The sequence below is a fragment of the Schistocerca americana genome, chromosome 4 (genome assembly GCF_021461395.2).
Source record: "Schistocerca americana isolate TAMUIC-IGC-003095 chromosome 4, iqSchAmer2.1, whole genome shotgun sequence".
Lineage (NCBI taxonomy): Eukaryota > Metazoa > Arthropoda > Insecta > Orthoptera > Acrididae > Schistocerca > Schistocerca americana.
The window spans coordinates 524,686,479-524,711,052 of NC_060122.1; the positions used below are offsets into that span (position 1 = coordinate 524,686,479).

At 43.9% G+C, this 24,574-nt stretch overlaps 1 protein-coding gene and 1 pseudogene across 2 annotated transcripts in view; both read left to right on the plus strand.

The window, feature by feature from the left end:
* The window catches only part of LOC124612880, a 265,723-nt gene that overhangs the window by 58,021 nt on the left and 183,128 nt on the right, over positions 1 to 24,574 (plus strand). The window lies entirely within an intron of this gene.
* Positions 13,205 to 13,322, plus strand: LOC124614425 (annotated as a pseudogene).

Sequence of the window (24,574 nt, forward strand, 5' to 3'; positions counted from 1 at the left end):
TAACACCAGGAAAATAAGGTGTTAATGGATCATCGATTAGAGATAATTAGAAACGAAACAGAAAAGCTCAATCTGGACACGAAAGCTCAATGACTCATTCCAAAGAAACCTTATTGGAATTTGTATTAACTCAGCGAAACTTCGCAGATCCTAAATGAGAATAACTGAATGGAAATTATGAGAATTTATTTAAAACGAGTTAGGAATACCACATTGGATAAAATTATACACGAAGTTTAACGTGTGCAAGTCTCTGATTATAAGAGGATCGTTTGATACGTAATGTACAGGTTGGCAACACAGCTTAGTGTATGATACGTTGGTATTGTTTGTTTTGCCAAATGCAGCGCAAGGCTTGCAGAAGATCCCTGTTTTGTATCCGTCGACATCATTTTCATAATTGTTACAACGGAAATTAGAAATGGTGTCCTAAATGATCTAGGATAGTTTCACTCTTGTGGCCGAAGATTGTATAAGATAAAAACTTCACGTTACAAAAATTCGAACAAAAACGACAGTGCTTTAGGTGAATTTTTGATGAACTGTGGACCACAGCACAGTCTTTAATTGGGCTGATCGTTTCCGTGGAAGTTTATGAGAGCGTAAGCAACGACGAAAGACTGGGAGGACCAAAAGCTTCAACAGATGAACGGAGTATGGAACTTCTGGCTGATAATCTTGCAACATCTAAGGAGAGTTCTGAAGGTACAAGGATACCGTCAATGTCAGTAATCCGTATTCTTGCAAATGAGGTGAACTAGAGGAAAATTTCTGCTCAACGGGTCCTTGAATGGTTGAGTGCTGAACAGAAGCGAACACACTTAGACATTGCAGCCTTAATGAAACAATAATTTGACTTTTAAAGTAAAGATCTCTAGTTTCAAATGGTTTCTATTGACGAACTGTGGGTTAGAGACTTGGAGCAGGAGTCTAAATCACTGATGAAAGAGTAGAAATGTCAGTCTTCCCCACGGCCGAAAGAAGTACGTCCAGATCAATCAAAAGGCTATAAAATCACGATCTTTGCGTATGGTTATCACGGAATCATCTCTGCACTCAGAGTTCCATGTGCACAAAGTGTCACAGGAGTGTGTTATAGTGAATTGAACAACTGACAAAAAAAAAAATGCAAAAAGCCCGACGTCAGCCGCTCGAGGCCGAACCACACTCTCTCGTACACAAACAGTGTCGTATCTGTGCGGATATAGCTGTGAAGTGTTACCTCGTGTACCCTACAATCGTGACATGAGTCTACCAGACTAATCCGCCAAGTTATCACCCCATACGAGGTAGCCGTTGTCCATCTCTTGAAGAGCTTTCTGCCGCCGTTAAGAGAGACAGTCGTCAGCTGAACACTAATGGTATTCGTACGTTAGGTGAAATTGCAAATCCCCACTACGTTGGGAAACGGCCACTGAGAACCAGGGAAACGTTACTGGACAACTATAAAGGCGTATTCTACAAAAGATTACACTGACATTGGTGCAAAACGTACACTGATCAGCCAGAATATATGACCACCGACCTACTATCGATGTAAAGCCGTCTAGGAAATGATAGCATCGTCACCTGGCGAGGAATGACTGCTAGTGAGTCACTCGCAGGGTACGGGCATAAGTGAGCGTTCTGTCTGTGTTTAGAAAGGGGAGCCGGCCGCTGTGGCCGAGCGGTTCTAGGCGCTTCAGTCCAGAACCGCGCTGCTGCTACGGTCGCAGGCTCGAATCCTGCCTCGGCCATGGATGTGTGTGCTGTCCTTAGGTTAGTTAGGTTTAAGTAGTTCTAAGTCTAGGGGACTGATGACCTCAGATGGTAAGGCCCACAGTGCTTAGAGCCATTCGAACCATTTCAATTTAGAAAGGGGAAGGCGCACATACTAACGGAGTTTGACCGAGGGCAGGCCCTGATCGCCCAGAGGCTGGGCGCAATCATTTCGTAAACTGCGTGATTAGTCGGGTGTTCGAGGAGTGCTGTAATGAGTGTCTTCAACAAGTGGCGAAACCAACGTGAAATGAAGTTCGGACATTGTGAGGGTGGGCGGTCGCACATCATTACAGATGTCGGACGTCGTAGATTGAGCAGACTGGTAAACCAGACAGGCGGCGGACTGTGGCGGCATTAACACCAGACTTCGATGCTGTCTGAACACACAGTGCACCGAACACTCCTAACGGTGGGCCTCCGCAGCCGACGACCCATTCCTGTGCCAACATTAACACAGCGACATCGGCAGCTACGACTGAAATGTGCACGTGGCCATCGGCACTGGACGTTGAAGTAGTGGCAGAGCGTGGCATGGTCTGATGAATCCCGATACCTTCTTTATCATGCCGATGGGAGGGTGCGAATGCGTCGTCTTCCTGCGGAACAGCTCCCTGACACCTGTACAGCGGGACGGAGACAAGCTGGCGGCGACTCCAAAGGAGAGCAGCGCGCTTTGTTACAGGATCATTTAGTAATCGCGAAAGCGTTACGGTGATGATAGATAAACTTCAGTGGAAGACTCTGCAGGAGAGACGCTCGGTAGCTCGGTAGGGCTTTTGTTAAAGTTTCGAGAACATACCTTCACCGAAGAGTCCCTCCTACGTATATCTCGCGAAGAGACCATGAGGATAAAATCAGAGATATTAGATCCCACACGGAAGCATACCGACAATCCTTCTTTCCACGAACAATACGAGACTGGAATAGAAGGGAGAACCCATAGAGGTACTCAGGGTACCCTCCGCCACACACCGTCAGGTGGTTTGCGGAGTATGGATGTAGATGTAGATGTAGACGCTCTGGGGAACATTCGTGTGGGCATCCACGGGTCCAGTGGAGGTCGTGCAAGGCACCAAGGCGGCCCAGGAGGGTCGTACACCAGTTGTAGACCACGTACATCCCTTCACGACGCTCGTGTTTCCCGACGGAAGTGTCATATTTCAACAAGATAATGCACCGTATCACAAGGCCAGGAGTTGACAGAGTGGTTCGAGGAACACAGTGGTGACTTCCACTTGATGTGGCGGCCCCCTCAACTCACCAGATCTGAACCCGATCGAATACATCTGGGATGTAATTGAACGTGGCGTCAGAGCTCATCGTCCTCCTCCCCGGAATGTACTGGCTTTAAGTGACTTGTGTGTGCAGATGTAGTACCAAAGCCCTCCAGTGACCTATAAAGGCCTCATTGCATCCATGCCACGTCGCGTCCCGCTGTAATCCTCCCTAAGGTGTACATACGGGCTATTAGGCAGGTGGTCGTAATGTTCAGACTGATCAGTGTATAGGCATTATTTCTGCAATGACTCTTACGCAGACTAAAGAAGTCTTTGTTTGACCAAATGTACTTACGCAGATATAAAAATATGTTACTGATGGAAAAAAGTAACAAGAAAATTTAATCCCATGTGGAATAAGGGAGCTTTTAAACAGATCTAGAATGTTTCAAACAATTGATAACAACTAAGAAAATGCTGAAATAGACAAAATTGGCTAGCATGTCTCGGAGAGGACGTGATTTGTTATAAGACGTGTAGTAGAGTTCAAAATTGTAATGTGCGCCCCATTCGTTGCTCACCGAACATATTGGAGTTCTGTCCAAGTACGTGTCAGCATCGCAGCATCCACTGTTCTGTTTGCTTCATAGATTCGTGCACAAAGGAAGCCATGTCACTGACTAGTGTGTGGACTGTGTTTAAAGACCAATAGCTAAAGCTGTACCGGAAGTCCTTATCAGCGCGATTGCGCAACCGGAAATGAGTTTTCCAGCAACAAACAGACAAGTAAAATAATAGACGGAGAAAAATTCTAAGTCCAACAATGGAAAGAAAAAGTACAACAATGCAAAATACCCGCCCACCAGCCCCAATACAGGACAGCCACCTCCCATAGTAAACTATCTATATCCCTATTTTATTTACCCTGAGAAGGAGACCTCACTTACCGTGAGGCCAATTTCTAGGATGGCCTTCGGCTGTGTGTCTGAGCAGGACTTTGAGGTTTTTAATCTATTGAGGTAAAAACAATCTACCCTAATAATAAAAATAAAAAAGGAATTATTCTGCAACACAGGCACTAGTAATACTAGGTGCTGTGTTGCTGCAGAAAAGAATTTCTTAAGAGGTAATTTAAAGACCAATAGCTAAAGCTGTACCGGAAGTCCTTATCAGCGCGATTGCGCAATCGGAAATGAGTTTTCCAGCAACAAACAGACAAGTAAAATAATAGACGGAGAAAAATTCTAAGTCCAACAATGGAAAGAAAAAGCCCAACTGAACCAATCATTGATTTGGAAATGTTTATGTTTAGCTACTTGGAGAACATTTGCAGCTATCCATGGATGTCATGACACAGGGCCACAAGTGCTGATGATTGGTTTGTTCACTCGGGACAGTGAGAGTGAATGATTTGGCCTTTCAGATCGCCCGACATGAATCCCATGGAACATTTATTTTTTTCGACGTAACTCCACAAAAAGATGCATAATGGCGTGACATCGAGAGAGTGCGGAGACCAAATCATAGGAGGCCTTTGACACTGCCTCTCTGTTTATAGATCTTGAAACATTTCATCGTGCATGTTTTTATCGGTGGTGCGCTCCCACAGTGGCGTCGATATTTCGACACCAACGTTGTCTGCCGCTATTTTTCTGCACTTCAAATTTAATCTGCAACAAAGAAAAAAGAAAAAAAGCTTAAAGAGGTGCTAAACGCTTTACAACAAACCACAATTCTCTACCTTTAATAGTTTCCAAATTATGATTTTTTGATATGATCGGAGAACTTGATGGACACCCTATACATGTACTAAAATTCTCATGAACCGGGTAGGGAAAAATTTTTGTTCACACGAAGGAACAAATTGGCTTTATAAGTGGATATAGCGAAACAGACAGGACCTTGCAGACGGTGAGCGATATTTCGGCCACATTTCGACCATCCCTAATGGAAGTTCTTAAATTTTTAAACCGGGAAACAAGGAGAGAAGAGGCTTTAATGCAATATATCAGAACCATCCTAGTTTTGCTTCCAGTGCACATAAAACTCTGCAATTGAAAAAAGATCTTGAAAGAACAAGTTTGAAAGTAGGTTTGAGTACGAATTATGATACTGAATCATAGAATCAGTAGACGAATTTTTGACGTAGGGCAGTAGAACGAAACAGGTAGAAGTACTGGAAGAAAATAGGGGATTAAAAAGCTAGAGCACAGAGTACCAAAATTAATGATGCATTACTACCCTGTGGACAGAAGAGACATAGGAAACAGAGGAAAAGGTGAACTGATCAATCGTTTTAACCAAGAGAGCGTAATAAGAAAATGTATAATTCATGCAGAAGAAAGAAGAAAAAGCTAGACGCGTTTCAGTTAAAGTTCTCGAAACTAGGGTTTCGATATGTCTGAAGCGTCGCTTTAAATCAGTGTGTGCAAGCAGTTACAAATTACAGCTGTGATACATGCACTTTTCATGCTAAATCCTTCAAGGACTTAGGGTTGATCATCGACATATGAAGAGATGCATGTTGGTAACTACTAGGAGAAACAAGAAAACAGACTAATAGATCAGGAACTAAAGTGGTATTGATGACATTTTCATGAGTGTAATGCCATTGTACTGTAGGTGAGTGTGATAAGTAGCCTGTAATATTCGAATATAGTATTAGCGATAGGCTGCTTGATACAGTCACGTCGATTAAATGTCGAAGCGAAAAGTTGCAAAATGGTGTGAAATGGTTCGGGCAGGTAATGTCGATTCTAGGGAATGCTAAAGATCGAATTCGGTTTATTGAGAGAATGCTGCGAAGTACTGGCTCAGCTATAAAGGAGACGACATACACAACACCTGTGCCATTCAGTCTAGAGTACTGATCGAGTGTATGGGATCTTTAACACATCTGATTCAAGGAAAACATCGAACCAATTAAAAGGGTGCTACTGGATTTGTAGTCGGAAGGTGCGATCAACAAGCGAGTGCTGCGGAAGTGCTCCATGAACTCAAATGGGAATCCTTGGAGAGATGAGGTTCTTTACGCGAAACACTCTTGAGAAAGTTTAGAGAACCACCATTTGCGACAGAATGCAGAACTATCTTACTGTATCTCGCTTAATGACGGCAAAGACAAGACAAGAACCACCAGGGCTCGTACGGAATCTGGCAGTCATTTTTTCGTCTCTCCTCTTGCGAGTGGAACAGGAAATGGAATGACTAACAGTGGTACAAATTCTCCGCATAACTCCGACTGATGCGTTGAGAGTATGTATGTACGTAGATTTTTAGATCAAATTTAAGTGCGGACACGTTATCAGATTCCTGGCGGAGGTTCGAGTCCTCCCTCGGGCATGGGTGTGTGTGTTTGTCCCTAGGATAATTAAGGCTAAGTAGTGCGTAAGGTTAGGGACTGATGATCTTAGCAGTTAAGTCCCATAAGATTTCAGACACATTTGAACTGTTATCAGATTGCCTAGTTTGTGTGTTGTACAGAGAAAATACCATATAACAGTGTGATAAATATTTCGTTACTGTCATAGTCTCCTCATCACACATTGCATCAATGTCTATAACTAATGAGTCCGTTGCATCATTTTCAGCAACGTTATTTTCAAGACCAGTTTTCTGTTCTGTACGTAATTTCGTACGTACTGGTATGTGCCCGTACATACTTCACCCTGACTTAGGCCAACTTCAAATTTACCGGTAAATAAGTGCCTAGCACTCGGCACCGAAAATTTTGCTCTCGATGCCTGTTCGCGCAGGCGTAGAACTTAAGTGGCTCAAGGTGTGTGGTCTTTCTAGCCGCTAGTGCCTATTCACCGGTTTAAAAGCCAGCTATAACAACAGATGCGGGGCTGCCAGTCGGGTGTCGTCTAAAGGTCAACTCTAATTGCATGCCATGTCACAAAGTTTCACGCTTAAAAAGGGCACACTGCGTTTCAAATGGCGGCCTTCGCATCAACAACGAGAGCAAGGAGCAGTGAAGGACTTTCGACGTCACGAAACGTAAACATTCTTCGAGAGAATGTTATGACATTGACGGGACGACAGCCTCACTTGGTCGTCTGATCTAAAGCAGTCCTCCCGTCTGCAAAGATCTGATGTCAGCATGTTTTTCGCCATTTTTTCTTGTTGACGGATTTTGCGCTTTTGATGCTTTCCAGTCCTTGTTTCACTACTTGTGCTTTTTTTTTTCCTTCGAGACAAATTGCGATGATTGCACGAAGAGCTAATGTTCTACCTACTAGAGTTCTCCAACAAAACGGGAAGCAAGAAAAATATTAGGATTTTGCAGCATATGAACAACAGCAAGTATGTGCATAAATAAGAATATAAGCTGATACCAGAACTTCTTTTACTGAAAATTATTTCAACGATATAACAGCAAACGTTAATCAAAGACAAAAAGAAACAATTTTTTGTCGTCATTTCGCATTTATAAGGCGAGCGACACCCGTGGGACAAAGCAGTAAACAATGTGTTTGGCCTTTTAACTGTTGTTATGCCCTAGATACTAAGAGTAAAGGAATTGTAGTTGCAGTCTTCGAAACAGAGTGCGGTCCTGCCCCACGGGCGCAGAATACATCTAGTCACGCGACTAGGATGTTGTCTGACCTTATATTATCCGTCGAAATGACAGTGGGGGGGGGGGGGGGGAGGAAGTGAAAAAGACATTCGACATCATCGCATTTGATAGCGAAGTGGATGACGTAGGTATGGAACTCTCGATCTCCATGGTAATGGAGGGACCTGTCTTGCCACGTGACACCGTTTCTTGTCGGTTGTGAATGAATATAGGAGGGTCACGGAGAAGTACGCAGCCTGATAAAGGAAGTGAAGCAGCAAGAAGGAGAGGAGGGAATTAAGGGGATTAGGACTTCAAATGAGCCAACTTGGGGCAGGAGGGGCGCCACAGGACATTTTAATTTCCAATGTCTGTTCTTTGACAAATAAATCCATAAAACTACGTCAGCATGACCAGGAAGAATTCAGGATTCAACTAATAGCAGTGGAAGTTCAAAAACAAAACAAAATATTTTTATTTTTACATGTGAAATTTCATCTTTTTTTCACTTAGTATTGACTGCATTTGTTGCTATGGGAACACTTTTCTTTATAAGTAAGAGAGATTCTTCGATGAATTTTGCACAACGTACAAACCATACTTACAGTTGTATGAAAATTTAGAATTTATTTAATTTAAGAAAAAATGAGTGAGCTGTTACAGTTTAAACCTTGTGCGTAGAAAGAAACTCAATTTTTATAGTTCATTATCTAAAAAGTTTTTAACAGATTTAGAAAATTCTAGAGTTTTGCATTAAGGAGTTTGTGTTTAATAAGCACACCAAGTTTGAAAGCAATAGGATATTTATTTTGGACGTTACATGAACTTAAGTACAGAAATTTGTGTTTTTCGGAAAATGCCCGCTAAAGTTTCTGCTTGTATTTGGCGTTCTTTTAGAACCGGCCAGGACCATAAGCAGGTTCTTTTTCGTCTTATAAAGCAGTTTTTTTCCTTTTCACATTCCTATGATGCACTCTTCTTGATTTTATCGCCTCCAGAAATGATTTGTCTGCTTTCACTAGACGCTCTCTGTCTATTGCATACAAAGCTTTGATGCATTTCACTCCGGGCTTAATTCCTCTTTTCTCTAAAACATATTTCCTGCTTCGCACACCGTCATTAAAACATGAAACTGCATCATAAATACCAATAGCATGTGCATTTCTTCCCTCAAAAATGGTTTTCGGCAATCTTTTCCATACACATTGGTTCAAACTTTCATTTGGGTTTTGGGTACCGCCATGAAGACACTTCTTCAATAAGTTTTCATTTGCAAGGTCCCTGAATATAGGTTCGATGGCTTCCATTACAGCAGTTGCTAGAGATTTCTTCAGCACCAGCAACTGACCTTTGGTAGCCACACCATGATTCACTTCCTTTTGGACACAGGTTGTGGATAGGGTTATTGTCTGTGGACATTTTGTGGAAGTATAAAGCTCAAACTGCTTGCATCATACACTCCTGGAAATTGAAATAAGAACACCGTGAATTCATTGTCCCAGGAAGGGGAAACTTTATTGACGCATTCCTGGAGTCAGATACATCACATGATCACACTGACAAAACCACAGGCACATAGACACAGGCAACAGAGCATGCACAATGTCGGCACTAGTACAGTGTATATCCACCTTTCGCAGCAATGCAGGCTGCTATTCTCCCATGGAGATGATCGTAGAGATGCTGGATGTAGTCCTGTGGAACGGCTTGCCATGCCATTTCCACCTGGCGCCTCGGTTGGACCAGCGTTCGTGCTGGACGTGCAGACCGCGTGAGACGACGCTTCATCCAGTCCCAAACATGCTCAATGGGGGACAGATCCGGAGATCTTGCTGGCCAGGGTAGTTGACTTACACCTTCTAGAGCACGTTGGGTGGCACGGGATACATGCGGACGTGCATTGTCCTGTTGGAACAGCAAGTTCCCTTGCCGGTCTAGGAATGGTAGAACGATGGGTTCGATGACGGTTTGGATGTACCGTGCACTATTCAGTGTCCCCTCGACGATCACCAGTGGTGTACGCCCAGTGTAGGACATCGCTCCCCACACCATGATGCCGGGTGTTGGCCCTGTGTGCCTCGGTCGTATGCAGTCCTGATGGGGCGCTCACCTGCACGGCGCCAAACACCCATACGACCATCATTGGCACCAAGGCAGAAGCGACTCTCATCGCTGAAGACGACACGTCTCCATTCGTCCCTCCATTCACGCCTGTCGCGACACCACTGGAGGCGGGCTGCACGATGTTGGGGCGTGAGCGGAAGACGGCCTAACGGTGTGCGGGACCGTAGCCCAGCTTCATGGAGACGGTTGCTAATGGTCCTCACCGATACCCCAGGAGCAACAGTGTCCCTAATTTGCTGGGAAGTGGCGGTGCGGTCCCCTACGGCACTGCGTAGGATCCTACGGTCTTGGCGTGCATCCGTGCGTCGCTGCGGTCCGGTCCCAGGTCGACGGGCACGTGCACCTTCCGCCGACCACTGGCGACAACATCGATGTACTGTGGAGACCTCACGCCCCACGTGTTGAGCAATTCGGCGGTACGTCCACCCGGCCTCCCGCATGCCCACTATACGCCCTCGCTCAAAGTCCGTCAACTGCACATACGGTTCACGTCCACGCTGTCGCGGCATGCTACCAGTGTTAAAGACTGCGATGGAGCTCCGTATGCCACGGCAAAGTGGCTGACACTGACGGCGGCGGTGCACAAATGCTGCGCAGCTAGCGCCATTCGACGGCCAACACCGCGGTTCCTGGTGTGTCCGCTGTGCCGTGCGTGTGATCATTGCTTGTGCAGCCCTCTCGCAGTGTCCGGAGCAAGTATGGTGGGTCTGACACACCGGTGTCAATGTGTTCTTTTTTCCATTTCCAGGAGTGTATTTTTCAAGTCCCCTGTGTTCCTTCTTATTGCCAAGCCGTAAAATGGAAATGAGCGTTTGGCGTCATTGGCAGAGAGGCCCCTTGTGAGGCTGGTCCGGCCGCCTTGGTGCAGGTCTTATTACATTCGACGCCACACTGGGCGACTTGCGCGCCGGATGGCGGAGAAAATCCCCGACCCAGCCGGGAATCGAAGCCTGGCCCGTAGGACGGCAACCCATCACGCTGACCACTCAGCTGTCGGGGCTGACATTGCCAAGCCATAATATGTGTGTAGCTTGTCAATGTCTGCATCCGTCAGTCACCCTCCCCCTTTTTATTTCTTTCCCATCAGCGATCAAAACAATGCATGTCGATAGCAGCAGAGCAAATATCGATATCAATAGTCCTTTGTTTCACGTATGACAATTTCTGGCGCAAATATAAACATCCGAATTCTACAGAGCGAAATACACTTACGTATGACAAAAGTATGCTGTCCAAAGGGGTGTGGTACACTTAAGATCAAATAACGTGCCTTATAATCTCTCAAATATATATGTTTCATACATCAAACTATTCAGGATGATGTGCGCTACAAATAGGCATATATTTGAATAACATAATTCTTTTAAATTTTTGACGTCCTACCTCCCCTTACATGAATCTTCGCCGGTTGAAAACGTATACGACCCTATTTCAGTTATCAAAACATTTAGTAAAATGAACAAAGAACTCGGCAGTCTGGGCCCACTTACCAGTATGACAATGGATCCCTCTGGCCTGGATTTTTACACTGATTCGGTAAGGAAGGGTGCCATAAAGCCATTGTATGCTCTTCTGAGGTAAGATAACCCACAACCATTGTAACTGATCCTTGAGACGCCTGGATATAAGCACTAGGACGGAGCTGACGTCCAAGCTAGTCTCACATGTATTATATCGAAGACATATTAGGCACCCTACGGAAGTACCTCAACATCACGCAGACATTTCATAGTGACATGTGCCATTATCGACGAACATTGCTCTGTTGGAAAATGACAACACGATACTGTCGTATGAGAGGTAACTGTTGAGGACACAACATGCCTGCGAGGGGCCGTTGTGCTATCAGAGTCCCTCAGTCACCACCAACTGTCATCTGAAGTCATACGCGACAGATTCCTACACTAAGACGCCAGGAGCAACACCGCTGTGCCTCCTCAAGAGAGTGGAAGAATGGAACCTCTTCCCAGGTCGTCGCCATACTCGCCGGTGGTCCAGGTTAGTGGAGAACTACGATTCATCGCTGAACGCAGTGTGAAGCCATTCATCAGCAGTCATAGTCATTTGTCTTGTGATGTTCAAAGTAGTCAATACATGGGACAGTAATTCACTAGAGTAGCTGCTGCTAATCACCAACCAATGGCGTAGGATGACAATGTTGCAAGGAGTCAATAAGTTCTTCTGGGATTACTGGTGCAGACGTGAAGGGGTGATGATACGCCTGATGCATGTGGTCGATCGGAACCTTGTCGCCGAGTATGTCTGCCCTCACGTTCCCATCCAGTCCAACATAGGTCGCCATCACATCCGAATGCCCCACAAACCTGGATATTGTACGATATGACCAGCTGGCCAAATGGAGATCCACAATAAAGGTCCTTTCAAACTCTGTCAGTTGTTGATAAGGCTGTTTCACACGTGTAAGCGGCATCTTCGTGACCTTCATAGCGATCGGTCAACATCAGCCACTGTTCACGCTCCTTACATACCCTATCAGGCCTGCAATCAATACTAAACACGAATAGCACTAATGCCCATCCGTGGCAGTGCTACCTGTCGCAGATAGCTGTAACTGTGATCACTTACATATCCGCCGATGGTGCGTATATGTACGAAGCTACAATTACATGTGATTGCGTCTTCTTGGTGCTTCACTTTTTTAGTGAGGCAATGTAAATCACTCACCAATTCATTGTGGGAAAACGGTCAATGAACCTCCATACAATCCAGAACCGACTCCGCGCTTAGGGGTACAAAATCTGCTAGCTGGAACGCGTACTTGTCACTGGATTCAGAGATTAATTGGGATACCTTAACACTACCATTAGAAACTGAAAGTGTGAGAAAAGGTCTCCCGCACTGATTATTCGTTCTACACGTCACTGGTAAGGTACTTCAGAAACCACCCTAGGCAACGCAAATGCGCTTGGCCACTTGGTACCGTTAAGGTAGGTGCTGTAGAAACTAGGAGATGTTTACATGAGTTTAAATGGTGCCCCTGATAGATATGTAGTCAAATAGAATCTACTTTCTGATACGTGCGCCTGTTCTCGTACAGCACTCTGATGATACAGGCCATCTGCACTCCCGACTGTGTCCATCCAAAGGGCTAGATGTGCACGTCTTTGACCTAGCTCCGAGCAGTCTCCGTGAGTGGTGGTTGAGGGACATGGATCAGGACGGCCCACCTCACGACGGGTCGCCGACCTCATCAGACTAAAGGGAGGTGTTACATGCTACACTGTAAATATCCTTATTGAATTTGCTAATTAGTGTACTTGTATACCTCTTCTGCAGCAAACAAATAATGTGTTGCATTAGAATGTTTGAACGACACTTTCCTTAGTCTTTCAGTTCTTTTCAGTGCGCAGAGTTTTTCGTGAGAGTTTTGTCTAGATTCTATACCATAACACTATGAATTTCGATTTCGCCGTTAATAAATGCAGCTACTACTATTGATAATTCCTTAATACTGAAGCTAAATTTCGGTGCTATGTGAGGTGGAAGGTGACTCGTAATTTTACTTTCATCGCTAAGTGCTGGAGCCAACGGCCTTGCCGCAGTGATAACACCGCTTCCCGTCAGATCACCGAAGTTAAGTGCTGTCGGGCTGGGCTAGCACTTGGATGGGTGACCATCCGGTCAGCCGAGCGCTGTTGGCAAGCGGGATGCACTTGGCCCCTGTGAGGCAAACTGAGGAGCTACTTGACTGAAAAGCAGTGGCTCCGGTCTCGGAAACTGACATACGGCCTAGAGAGGTGTGCTGACCACATACCCCTCCATATCCGAATCCAGTGACGCCGGTGGGCTGAGGATGTCACGGCGGCCGGTCGGTACCGTTGGGCCTTCATGGCCTATTCTGGAGGTGTTAAGTAAAGTTAAGCTAAGTTCTGGACATTTTTTTGGAAATTTATGGTATGGTCTTACAGGACCTAACTGCTGTGGTCATCGGGCCCTAAGCTTACACACAACTTAATCTAACTTTAACTTACGCAAAGGACGACACACACACACACACCCATGCTCGAGGGAGGACTCGAACCTCCGACGGGGGGAGCCACGCGGAACGTGACAAGACACCCTAAACCGTGCGGCTACCTCGCGCTGGACAGAGTGACGTGGTGTGATGTTGACCTTGTCCTGTGTGAATCACTTGCCATCTGACGGAATCTTGTCGTTCTGTAGCATGGCGTTTCGTCGACGTCCAGTGTCAGTCGACATTGCAGCACCCATCTTTAAGGAGGAGAAATAGGGAAGGGAAGGGGCAATATCTCAGCTGGAGTTTACGGAATGTCGACGCGTTGGATATACGGAGGACGATCTTGTTAAGGACGTGCTTCCTCATGTAGGCGAAAGTTTGGCTAATCGCCAGTTGACTTACTCTTTTGACGAACACAATCTACATGTCAATAGAAGCTTTGTGTCTGGGAATAAACATCAACACACTTACCGAAGTTAGAATTTCATTCGATTTCAACGTAACACTGAAGAATTGATATAACTTCTGATGCAACGTTAACCGTTGATACAGGAGTATCGCTGTGTTTCTTTGGCCAGAGACCGTGATGCCCTAAACACTTGATCTCTTGCGAGGAAGCGAACACGGAGTAGCCGTCCTGCTGCCTCTCAGTGCTTTTCTGTTGCCGATTCCACACTTATTACATCTTACGAAACTACAATAGTTCAAGTTGGAAACAAAAGACCTAGTTTACATTGCATATGATCAGGGATATGCAAGGTTTCAAAGCCTTACGTACCTCCGCCCCCTTAGCTGTACACACTGAATATGAGATAATATTTTGTTGCCACAAAGAGATTTAGACATTGAAACCACTCTCGTTATGGAAATAATCTAAAACCTAGTCAAAAGAAAGGAACCAATGCGGAAAGGGCAAATTGTTAGTACAAAAAGAAGGCATGTCTTCCATGTCTTTTGAACCACAAATATCGTCTCCTTCACGACATTTTTGTCGTTGCAGAAACTTACGTACATTTCAGCTTTTAGGGAACACCATTTTCTTTTCTGCGAGAATATTCTTTCCCCTCCTCTTTTGTGACACACACGTGTTCTCATCTGTAGCGTTATTTATACGCCCCTGGCACGTGATCTCACAATGCTTTGTTAGCTCGTGCTGTACCATATGATAGTCTTAGCCCATAATAAATGTCACGGAGTAGCAAGCGTTCAACGCCCAGCTCTCCACGATATGCGTTTCAACGAATTTCGTTTCCTTCTCTGTCAGCAACATGGATGGAATAATACTGCGCATTCCCATATCCATTTTGATTTATTTTCGTAACGTGTCGCCACTGTCATGCAGAGAATTAGTCTGAAGAATGTAACGTTGCCGTTTTGGAGCACAGGAGATGTTCGTATTTACAAAAGATCCTCCGGCGTCTCATCGGTACTGTACAGCTCAGAACATGGAAAAAAATTCATACTTACAGAAGAATAAAGATATTTAATTTTTTGAATCGTAAGACATAATGTGTCAATTCCTCTGTATGCAATGTAACATCAAAACACCTTTTCTTATCGTTTGTAAATGAATAACGTAGGAACGCCGTTCCTCTCATGCTACTACAGCAAATGGATTCCAGATATCCGCTCGTAACATATCAAAAAAAGACATTTGCACAGTGCTTCGGATTACTTGCAGATATCCGGTTGGATTAGATGGTTCTCATGTCGGAGGCCTCTAAGGGTACCTCCAGAGGAATCATGCGTAGTACAGCACTACACTTCTCAAATCAACCTTCGGTTTAATTGCTGATTTTTTCCTTATAAATCGATCTTCACAGTCTTCTGGTTCTTATTATTATTTGATGCATGAAGTACGTTACAGATGCTATGTCCAGTTTTCCTCATACTTGCCCAATTCTAGTATTTCTGTTATAAACGCTTATATATAAATTAAACATTTGCTGCTAAAAATGTTCTATTTACATTTACAATTCATTGATGACTAAAGATTCTCCTACTCATATTCGTTTCGATGAGGACGATTCAGAAAACAGCATTACGTTTTGAGTGAAAACGTGTGTCATTCGTCGGTCGAACTTTGTTGCGTGGCAAAATGCCGTCATGTTTCAATCGATAATAAGTGCGAGACTAATAACGCGTAAACATTGGTTGAGTCCACAACGGAATAGATATAGCGCAGTGTAGGCACATGCGGGTGATTCTTATTAATGAGCTTTGCGTAAAGTTATAAACTGATATAGCGTGGAAACGCTTTTAGATAGGACATTGATTCGGCTGCCATTGTGAAGATCTTGACGAGAACTGCTACGACCCAAAGTGAGGCAATAAAAAATTTTGCTATAAATGTAAGAGAATCGCAATTGCTAAATACGTATCGAAATTGTATGTATTTCCTGAACTCCTTCTCCCCCCGATCTCTCTCCATCTCCTTCTCACTCCTCTCTCTGTCCATCTCCTACCTGCCCCCTCTCAGTCCATTTTGTCCCCCTCCCTCTTGTCCATCTCCTCTTCCCATCCCTCTCTGGCCTTGAGCCTTGTTTATTGCTATTATAAATGAAAGCTCGATTGGGAAATGTCAGTTAAAGTGAGTGGGTAAATCTGTTAGGACCATTAATATAAGGTGAACAGGAGAGACACCTCAGGCTGCAGGATCTGTGAACCAAGTAAGTTCAGTGTCAGTGTTTCTCATAGTTTTGATCTGTAAACGGGTAGGATTGCCAAGTTTTGGATGAGCCGCGCCTCCCCTTCCCCCTAACTCCCAGGGAAAAGAAAAAAATAGTATAGTCAGGTGTTTTTCTTTGAAGAAATTAGTTGAAACGTCGGTAATACGCAAGTTTTCAACAGGGTCGAGCCTGCCACTTTTAAAGACTACTTTCAAGTCACTGTTCATCTTCCAAAATATAAAAAATATTCCATGTTCCCAGATCTTGGCCCTATATAAATTGTCGTATGGGTGCTCTTGTTGACAGAAATATTCCGTTCGTAAGTCAGTAAGCCATTAAGTACGACATTGCTCTTCAAACTGAATACGACTAAGGAAATAGAACTTCACACTACATAAACAGATTCTGTGTAAAATTATATGTAGGGAGAAAGAATATATGTGGAAGAAAAAATTGGTTAACGTTTTAAATGACCTGATAATTAAGTTAAAACTGACTGCGAGAAGAAAGAATAAACCGCACATTTCCACAGCACAGCACTTCCTTTCTCGCAGTCGGTTGGTGGAGAGGCCTGCGTGCCTCAGCGATACAGATAGCCGTACCGTAGGTGCAACCACAACGGAGGGGTATCTGTTGAGAGGCCAGACAAACGTGTGGTTCCTGAAGAGGGGCAGCAGCCTTTTCAGTAGTTGCAAGGGCAACAGTCTGGATGATTGACTGATCTGGCCTTGTAACAATAACCAAAACGGCCTTGCTGTGCCGGTACTGCGAACGGCTGATAGCAAGGGGAAACTACAGCCGTAATTTTTCCCGTGGGCATGCAGCTTTACTGTATGATTAAATGATGATGGCGTTCTCTTGGGTAAAATATTCCGGAGGTAAAATAGCCCCCATTCGGATCTCCGGGCGGGGACTACTCAAGAGGATGTCGTTATCAGGAGAAAGAAAACTGGCGTTCTACGGATCGGAGCGTGGAATGTCAGATCCTTTAATCGGGCAGGTAGGTTACAAAATTTAAAAAGGGAAATGGATAGCTTAAAGTTAGATATAGTGGGAATTAGTGAAGTTCGGTGGCAGGAGGAACAAGACTTCTGGTCAGGTGACTACAGGGTTATAAACACAAAACCAAATAGGGGTAAAGCAGGAGTAGGTTTAATAATGAATAGGAAAATTGGAATGCGGGTAAGCTACTACAAACAGCATAGTGAACGCATTATTGTGGCCAAGATAGATACGAAGCCCACACCTACTACAGTAGTACAAGTTTATATGCCAACTAGCTCTGCAGATGACGAAGGAATTGAAGAAATGTATGATGAAATAAAAGAAATTATTCAGATAGTGAAGGGAGACGAAAATTTAATAGTCATGGGTGACTGGAATTCGAGTGTAGGAAAAGAGAGAGAAGGAAACGTAGTAGGTGAATATGGATTGGGGCTAAGAAATGAAAGAGGAAGCCGCCTGGTAGAATTTTGCACAGAGCACAACATAATCATAGCTAACACTTGGTTTAAGAATCATGAAAGAAGGTTGTATACATGGAAGAACCCTGGAGATACTAAAAGGTATCAGATAGATTATATAATGGTAAGACAGAGATTTAGGAACCAGGTTTTATATTGTAAGACATTTCCAGGGGCAGATGTGGACTCTGACCACAATCTGTTGGTTATGACCTGTAGATTAAAACTGAAGAAACTGCAAAAAGTTGGGAATTTAAGGAGATGGGACCTGGATAAACTGAAAGAACCAGAGGTTGTACAGAGTTTCAGGGAGAGCATAAGGGAACAATTGACAGGAATAGGGGAAAGAAATACAGTAGAAGGAGAATGGGTAGCTTTGAGGGATGAAGTAGTGAAGGCAGCAGAGGATCAAGTAGGTAAAAAGACGAGGGCTAGTAGAAATCCTTGGGTAAGACAAGAAATATTGAATATAATTGATGAAAGGAGAAAATACAAAAATGCAGTAAATGAAGCAGGCAAAATGGAATACAAACGTCTCAAAAATGAGATCGACAGGAAGTGCAAAATGGCTAAGCAGGGATGGCTAGAGGACAAATGTAAGGATGTAGAGGCTTATCTCACTAGGGGTAAGATAGATACTGCCTACAGGAAAATTAAAGAGACCTTTGGAGATAAGAGAACGACTTTTATGAATATCAAGAGCTCAGATGGAAACCAAGTTCTAAGCAAAGAAGGGAAAGCAGAAAGGTGGAAGGAGTATATAGAGGGTCTATACAAGGGCGATGTACTTGAGGACAATATTATGGAAATGGAAGAGGATGTAGATGAAGATGAAATGAGAGATACGATACTGCGTGAAGAGTTTGACAGAGCACTGAAAGACCTGAGTCGAAACAAGGCCCCCGGAGTAGACAACATTCCATTGGAACTACTGACGGCCCTGGGAGAGCCAGTCCTGACAAAACTCTACTATCTGGTGAGCAAGATGTATGAAACAGGCGAAATACCCTCAGACTTCAAGAAGAATATAATAATTCCAATCCCAAAGAAAGCAGGTGTTGACAGATGTGAAAATTACCGAACTATCAGTTTAATAAGTCACAGCTGCAAAATACTAACACGAATTCTTTACAGACGAATGGAAAAACTAGTAGTAGCCAACCTCGGGGAAGATCAGTTTGGATTCCGTAGAAACACTGGAACACGTGAGGCAATACTGACCTTACGACTTACAGGTATCTTAGAAGAAAGATTAAGGAAAGGCAAACCCACGTTTCTAGCATTTGTAGACTTAGAGAAAGCTTTTGACAATGTTGACTGGATTACTCTTTTTCAAATTCTAAAGGTGGCGGGGGTAAAATACAGGGAGCGAAAGGCTATTCACAATTTGTACAGAAACCAGATGGCAGTTATAAGAGTCGAGGGACATGAAAGGGAAGCAGTGGTTGGAAAGGGAGTAAGACAAGGTTGTAGCCTCTCCCCGATGTTGTTCAATCTGTATATTGAGCAACCAGTAAAGGAAACAAAAGAAAAATTCGGAGTAGGTATTAAAATCCATGGATATGAAATAATAACTTTGAGGTTCGCCGATGACATTGTAATTCTGTCAGAGACAGCAAAGGACTTTGAAGAGCAGTTGAATGGAATGGACAGTGTCTCGAAAGGAGGATATAAGATGAACATCAACAAAAGCAAAACGAGGATAATGGAATGTAGTCGAATTAAGTCGGGTGATGCTGAAGGAATTAGATTAGGAAATGAGACACTTAAAGTAGGCCGGCCGCGGTGGTCTAGCGGTTCTAGGCGCGCAGTCCGGAACCGCGCGACTGCTACGGTCACAGGTTCGAATCCTGCCTCGGTGTGGATGTGTGTGATGACCTTAGGTTAGTTAGGTTTAAGTAGTTCTAAGTTCTAGGGACTGATGACCACAGTAGTTAAGTCCCATAGTGCTCAGAGCCATTTGAACCATTTGAACTTAAAGTAGTAAAGGAGTTTCGCTATTTGGGGAGCAAAATAACTGATGATGGTCGAAGTAGAGAGGATATAAAATGTAGACTGGCAATGGCAAGGAAAGCGTTTCTGAAGAAGAGAAATTTGCTAACGTCGAATATAGATTTAAGTGCCAGGAAGTCATTTCTGAAAGTATTTGTATGGTGTGTAGCCATGTATGGAAGTGAAACATGGACGATAAATAGTTTGGACAAGAAGAGAATAGAAGCTTTCGAAATGTGGTGCTACAGAAGAATGCTGAAGATTAGATGGGTAGATCACATAACTAATGAAGAAATATTGAATAGGATTGGGGAGAAGAGAAGTTTGTGGCACAACTTGACCAGAAGAAGGGATCGGTTGGTAGGACATGTTCTGAGGCATCAAGGGATCACCAATTTAGTATTGGAGGGCAGCGCGGAGGGTAAAAATCGTAGAGGGAGACCAAGAGATGAATACACTAAGCAGATTCAGAAGGATGTAGGTTGCAGTAGGTACTGGGAGATGAAGAAGCTTGCACAGGATAGAGTAGCATGGAGAGCTGCATCAAACCAGTCTCAGGATTGAAGACCACAACAACAACAACAACAAAGAAGGTTGATGCAAATTCACATGGCTGAAAGAACACGATAATACGTAGCTGCACGCATGTTCCAGTAAACTCGGGTTCGCAAACGAGCTGTTTGCGAGGCAATCACGGCTATGTGGTTTTAAGCCACCACTGACGTCATTGTTAACATCGTCCTAATTAGCACATATCAATTTGAAATTTAGACTTTACTATTGGGTTGTACATCACAATTAGTCCACATTTCACATATGGAGTACCTGTTAAAGGAGGTGTTCGAAGTGTATTCGTTGCATCTGGATGAAATACTGTGCTCGTCTCTGCAATGAATTTAAATCTTTTCGAAAACCTCTGGATCATTCCGGAATTCTTGACAAGGATGTACAACTCTCTTCTCCAGTTCTTCAACCGTGTTAACGGGTGTGCTATATACTTTGCTTTTGAGGTGACCCCAGACACAAAAATCCAAAGGAAGATCAGGTGATCTTGAAGGCGCCGGCCGCTGTGGCCTAGCGGTTCTAAGTGCTTCAGTCCGGAGCCGCGCTCTTGCTACGGTCTCAGGATCGAATCCTGCCTCGGGCATGGATGTGTATGATGTCCTTAGGTTAGTTAGGTTTAAGTAGTTCTAAGTTTCTAGGGGACTGATGACCTCAGATGTTAAGTCTCATAGGGCTCACAGCCATTTGAACCATCAACGTCCGAACGTACAAACTTCGGACGAAGTTCGGCGGTATTCAAACCACGGTCGAACCTGGCGGGGTCTCACATGCAAAATATGGATTGTGAGCAATTTTTAAGTACAGGCAAGAAAGAATGGATTTTTAGGATAGTGAGGGCGAGAAAGATAACGGGGATTTCCATCGGAATTTGTCGTCTGAAATAGCCACGTTATTGGAAACAACTTAAAAACTTAATAATGATTTATTCAAGTTTATTGCAAATGCCAATGGCCTTGCCGCAGCGGTAATACAGGTTCCCGTGAGATCGCCAAAGTTAAAGGCTGTCGGGCTTTAGCAGCACTTGGATGAGTTACCGTTCAGGTCTGCCGAGCGCTGTTGGCAAACGGGGCACACTCAGCCATTGTGAGGTCAACTGAGGAGCTACTTGACTGAGAAGTGGCGGCTGTGCTCACAAAAACTGACAACGCCCAAGAGAGCGTTGTGCTGACCACGTAGCCCTCCATATCGGTGTCCAGTGACACTTATCAGTTGAGGATGACACGGCGGTTGGTTCGTCGGTACCGTTGGGCCTTCCGAGGCCTGTTGTAACGGAGTTATATTACATTATGCATATTCTGTGGGTGTCTATCCGTTTCAGCCTCATGCCTATACCTAGAACGCAGTGGGTCGTCTGCAACAGAGACAAAATATGTACTGGAAAGTGAGAGAGATGGCGAATGTCAATTGTGATGCTGAAACTTATTATAGCGGGTCTTGTGGCTTGAGGTAGATGGGAATTAACTCTCAACGAATTTTTATTACTGCTTACTACTAATTTTAAAATTTTTCTTCACACAGATGCTGAATGACAGCAACTGAAGATTATGTGACATTTATTTACTGAATTTATTTGAAGTTGTGTTGAGTATTTGTAATATTTCTTGTCGATGTCACAACAGAATCATATTGAATATGTATTAGAACGTTTCTCTGGTTGTAAAACATGCCTGCTTCTTCCGATAACAGAAGAAAGAGTTAACAGTTCTTGCAACGATAGAATAGATTCTAACCTCCTTGATAGGTATATAGAGGTGATATTTAATCTAGTACATATGCGCAAAGTCTGTTGGACCGCAACCTCACCACATCCATTCCCCTTTCCGGCCAAACACTAGCTGTGAAAATTTCGTCCACCAGCAGAAGTGGAACCAGTTACCTCCAAGTCGAACGCCACCTCATAGGCACCTCTAATATCGATGTTGGTATTGCTCTCAAATCTTCCTTATATACGAGAGAGAAGTCGACCACATCAAGTGCTCCTCATCACATGCCGACAGTCGACATTAACACTTCAGTTACCGTCCGCAGTCTCTACACGCGACACCGGTGCTAAGAGTCAACATGCCATTCTTGGACTTACAATTCACTTTGGCGCTCCTACCGTAAGTCGCATCTCTGTCTTACTTCATTTTTTTTTTTTTTTTAGTTTCCACCAAACTATTTTCCTGTGTTATTCCAATTCTTCTGGCCTATCCAATGTCATTTAATTTTTTCTTCGTTTCTCTTACCTGTTCCCCCCGGCTACAAACCTGCATTTATTGAACTCTTCGCCTGTAAATGTTGGTTTCATTCAGCTTGTATTCCTAGAAAATTCATTTTTTTTTTCATTCGACACAGCCGCTGTCGTCCTACTTTCAACCTCAACGGAACTAAAAGATGAAAAGAAAAAGACATTGTGCTGTATTTTTCTAATTCTACATATATGTTATTTTTTCACACACATAAACCGAAATAAGCAAATGATGAGAACAGTGAGTCGTAATGCTTCCTCGACCTGGAAAGGGTAGGAAAGCTAAGCTGCTATGTAGTGGCCATTCTACGCCAATTAATTTTGTTAAAACGTGTATCATCTAGATGTAGAGTCGGTCAAATTTACAGTGTTAACTATTAAAAAATAAAAAATTCCTATAATGAAACGTTTTTGATATTTCAAAAATTTTCAAACGAAATAGACGACGGCTGCTATTTGAACACTAACAAATAGAAAGAAATGCCTTAAGAAGACATAGTTACTTCACAAAGGTCACATGTTTCACAATAAGAAATTTAATATAAGAAATTGGAGATGTTCTTCAGTAAATAAATAGAATTTAGGGTATAAATGTACAAGGTGTTTTAGGAAAACTGTCGCTTACGGTATTTATTAATTTGAAAAAAAGTTACCTTAACGATATGTCCGAAACCAGCACTTGCTGAGATCTGGGCCAACATGTTCTCTCCTTTCCATCTTCCTGTTACGAAGACGAGTACACTATACGCAGTGTTGCATGTAGTTACTACGCATCCTGAGACATCCTTCACCCGTTCTTCGCAGTGAATCGCCCACTCTGTGAATAACACACGACTCCATTTGGACTGCATGACATCCATTGCCGGCCGCGGTGGCCGTGCGGTTCTGGCGCTGCAGTCCGGACCCGCGGGACTGCTACGGTCGCAGGTTCGAATCCTGCCTCGGGCATGGGTGTGTGTGATGTCCTTAGGTTAGTTAGGTTTAAGTAGTTCTAAGTTCTAGGGGACTTACGACCTAAGATGTTGAGTCCCATAGTGCTCAGAGCCATTTGAAGCATTTGAACCATGACATCCATTGATCACGCGCTCCTGGAATGTCTGCACACTGTCGACGGGTTGGGCATACACCAATGTTTTTGTGTCCCCATAACCAAAAATGCAGCAGATTCAGGTCCCACGGACGGGGAACCCATGTTATCGACCGCCCTCGAGCAATGCATCGCTCATGAAACTTTGTTGTGAAGTACTCCCGTATAATCCATAGAAAACGTGGTGGGTCCTGGCGGTGCATGAAACATATTCGTTGCCTTCCTGCAACATTCTGCAACAGCGCTGGTAATTCATCGCGCAAAAATTGTTTACACGCAGCACCTGTTGATTCGTTTGGTAAACTGTATGGGCCTATGAGTCTGTCACTGACAATTCCTGTTCGCACACTGATACTGAAGCGATCCTGATGTTTCTCGTCCATTATTGCTGGAGAATTTCGATCTGCTCACACCTATGGATTGTGGTTATGTACTATGTCATGCCTTGAGAAAATTTCCTCATTCGCAAATAAAATTTAGCCTGTGAAATGCGAATCTACAACGGCCGATACCTCAACAAGTCTGATTTCTGGAGATATCATTATAGGATCTTTTCTTTTAGTTTTCACCAATGCTACCTCCAGCAGGAATATGTGACACTTTTTTTATAGACCTTGCATAGTGAAATAAGTGGAACAAGTTACCAGTTGCCCACCAAGTGGCGCTCTTACTTCTGCATGCAACCACACGCTTGGAAACCATATGCCCCGATCGTCGCCGAAAACAATTGCTCAGAGGAGCCGAAGGACACGTGTACAGGCCACCAGGCCACCACATTTCAACTCGGCAATTCGCGAAAAATACCCTTAAAAAAAGAAGGCGCACCACGAAGTAATTATCCGAGTAGATTTCCCCACCATGTTATAGTTCTGGGTGGAAATTTTAATTTGCCGGATATAGACTGGGAGTCTCAAACGTTCATAACGGGTG